Below are 3,624 nucleotides of genomic sequence, written 5' to 3' on the forward strand. Positions count from 1 at the left end.
AAAGAAAGAAAGAAAGAAAGAAAGAAAGAAAGAAAGAAAGAAAGAAACTCAGATTCTTGTGTACCAGTGTTCATAGTAGTATTATTCACAATAGCTAAAAGATGGAAACAACCCAAATGTCCATCAACTGATGAATCGTTTTTTTTTAATGTGACATAACCTGAGAATATTTCTCATCTTTAAAAAAATAATGAAGTACAGGTGTTGGTGAGGATGTGGAGACATTGGAATCCTGGTGCACTGATGGTGGGAATGTAAAATGAGACAGCCACTGTGGAAAACAGTATGATAGTTCCTCAAAAGTTAAAAAATAGAATTATCATAGGATCGGCAATCTCATTTCTGGATATACACTCACAATCACTGAAAGCAGGGTCTCAAAGAACTATTTATACACCTATGTTCATAGCAGCATTATCCGCAATAGCCAAAACGTGGAAACCACCCAAGGATGCATCAACAGATGGATGGATAAACAAAATGTGATGTATACAATCAACGGGATATAAGTCAGCCTCCAAAAGGGAGGAAAATACGACATACGATACAATATGGATGAAACTTGAGGACATTATGCTAAGTGAAATAAGCCAGTCACAAAAAGACAAATACTGTATAATTCTACTTATATGAGATACAAAGAGTAGTCCAAACCAAAGAGACAGAAAGTGGAATGGTGGTTGCTAGTGGCTGGGGGGTTAGAGGAAGGGGGCGTGACTGTTTAATGAGTACAGAGTTTCAGTTTTGCAAGATGAAGAGAATCCTGGACATGGATGGTGGTGATGGTTGCACAACAATGTGAATGTGCTTAATTCACTGAACTGTACACTGCAAAATAGTTAAGATAGTAAATATTATGTGTATTTCACCACAATAAAGAAATGGGGGGGAAAGGAATGAACTATTGATTCATGCTACAATGTGGGTGAATCTTGAAAACATCATGTTAAGTGAAATAAGTCAGACACAAAAAAAACAAATAGTATATGATTCCACATATATGAGGTAGCTGCAATAGGCAAATTCAGAGTCAGAAAGTAGAATGGTATGTACAGGGTGAGGGGGAGGAATGGGAAGTTATTGTTTAGTGGATACAGAGTTTCTGTTTGAGATGATGAAAAAGTTCTGAAGATGGATGCACTTAATGTCATTGAATTGTACACTTAAAATGGTTAAAATGATCTACAGAACAGCTCAGTCCTCATTAGCAAGGCATCCAAGGCCAATCCCAGTTTGACCTCCAACTATCCACAATGGAAAGGGGGCTGCTCAAGTTCTGCATCTCTACTCTTCTTTGCCACTCAGGCAAGTCCTATAAACTTTCTGGAGCTCCCTTTCCTCATTTACAAAACGAGTTGAGTTTATATTGGGAAGTCACTGCCAGGTTCCAGGACTTCATGTGTTATCTTCCCCGGGCCCATATCCCTCCCTGAACACTTTCTCCTGTCATTTGCACAACACTCCTGCCATTTGCAAAGATGTCACAACCCTTTCACATCTGCTGGGACATGGAACATGATAGCAGTTAAGAGAATGGCATATGGAGTCACCCACCTCCTTTCCACCTAGCTCTGTACACAGGAGCTGTGTGACCCTGGGCAGTATGGTAACCAAAGCTGAGCTTTCCCATTTGTAAGTTACAGATGGCAGTAGCTCCTATTGCATAAGGTTGTTGTGAGGATTAAACAAGGTAAAACAGGTAAAGTGTTTGGCACAATGCCTGATGCTTAGCAGGCACCTGATAAATGCCAGCTGTTACTATCACTCTGATTCTTTCCCTATCTTGCTCCATGAGATCTTAACCAACCAATTTGCTTTCTACTTTGCACTGTTACCTGAAGAGGGGCTATGTCTTGTTCATTTTTTTGAATCCTTTCTTGCAATATTTCTCAGGCTTGCCTGATGACAGGATTATCTGGGGTGCTAGTTAAACATACTGATTCCTTGGTCTCACCCCAAACCCCAGGGAAGGGGCCTAGAAATCTGTACGTTAAACCAGCACCCCAGGTGATTCCTATTTTCAAATAAATCTAGGAATTCAGGGACCTAGATCAGAGCCTGGCAAAAGATAGACAAATATTGATTTGTCATTTCACACAGCATATGTGGGCATTCCATATAGCAAATGTCTTCTTGACTCTATCTCTACTCAAAAATCAAAAACAAAGCACAGAGTTTATCTATTGCTACAAAACAAATTACCCTGAAACTCCAGCACCAGAAAACAACAAACCTGTATTATCTCACAAAATTTCTGAAGGTTGGGAACCTGGGAATGGCTCAGCTAGTTGGAGCCAGGCTCAGGGTCTGTCATGAGATTGGAGTCAAGCTGTCAGTCAGGGCTGCAGTCTCATCTGAAGCCTCAACCGGAGGAAGAATTCACTCCAAGGTTACTCATGAGGTTGTTGTCAGGCCTCAGTGTTTCCCTGGCTGTTGCTGAGACTTTGGTTCTTCATCATGTGAGCCTCGCATAGGCTGCCCGAATGACTTCACAACTTGCTAGCTGACGCACCCCCACCTGCTTCTGTTATATGTTATTCACCACAAACAACAATGACGATCACCCTGGTGCAATGTGGGAAGGAACCACACAAGTGTATGAATACCAGGGGGTGGGGGGGAGTCACTGGGGACTGATTATGTGGTATAGGCCACCTTAAGGACTGGTTACCATGCAAAACTTAGAATTCTCCTTTTTCCCCTTCAAAGACCTGACAAGGAATGGTGCCTGAGTTTAGCAAAGAGGTTAGCCACAAAGAAGATATTTTTGAACTTCAGAGTAGGGGGGTCCTGCATAACCTCTGGAGTTGGAGGGTATAATTGGGATGATTTGTTGGCCCAGGACCCCCATGAAAGAAATGAAATAATGGAAATAGATACAGTCTGGTAGGTCATATTGGGAACTCCCTTGGAGAAATCAATCCCTATGTGTCAGTTTCTGCCAGACTTCAAGAGATCTCCCTTTCATCTGAGGAGTAGACGCCCATCGGCGGCCCTACATTAACAGCTTGTCTCTGTGACAGAGTTAAACTAGGGCTACCTGAGCTTAAAGCAAAATATGGCACTAAAAAAGTTTTTTTAAAAAAAAGGGAAGGAAAGGAAAGGAATTAACAAATCCGGTACTACGATGGTACAATTTCTTTTTTCAAACTTGCAGCCACAAGGATGCCAACAGCCTAAAAATCTTTCCTATGATTACAGTCTACTGCCAGGAGGGGTAAAAGTGCTTTGCCTCATCCTACCTACAAAAGAAGCCACAATATCTGAGAGAATTTGCCATCCCAGGGACCCCTCACCAAACAAGATCAAAGAACTCATTTAGGAAGCACTTTCTTTGGAGATGTCCCTCACCCCTAAATAATGTCCTTAGGCTACTTTAGATTTCTTTCCTATTTCACTAGCAGGAATCATCCAAAAAGTCCTCTGAATCTCATTTCTTCATCATTTTAGTCTATACTTATATCCTTTGGTTTACACATGGAAATTTTTAATGTCTTGGGGCATTTTTCAGCCATGTAATTCCTGTGATGCTCTAGTAAATACCACATAGAAATTCAGCTCAAGGAGCCCTCGGAATTCATTCAGTGAGCACTCTGAGGTTGAGCAAGGAACAAGCAGATGCTC

This window comes from Phoca vitulina, unplaced genomic scaffold (genome assembly GCF_004348235.1).
Source record: "Phoca vitulina isolate PV1807 unplaced genomic scaffold, GSC_HSeal_1.0 scaffold12, whole genome shotgun sequence".
Taxonomy (NCBI): domain Eukaryota; kingdom Metazoa; phylum Chordata; class Mammalia; order Carnivora; family Phocidae; genus Phoca; species Phoca vitulina.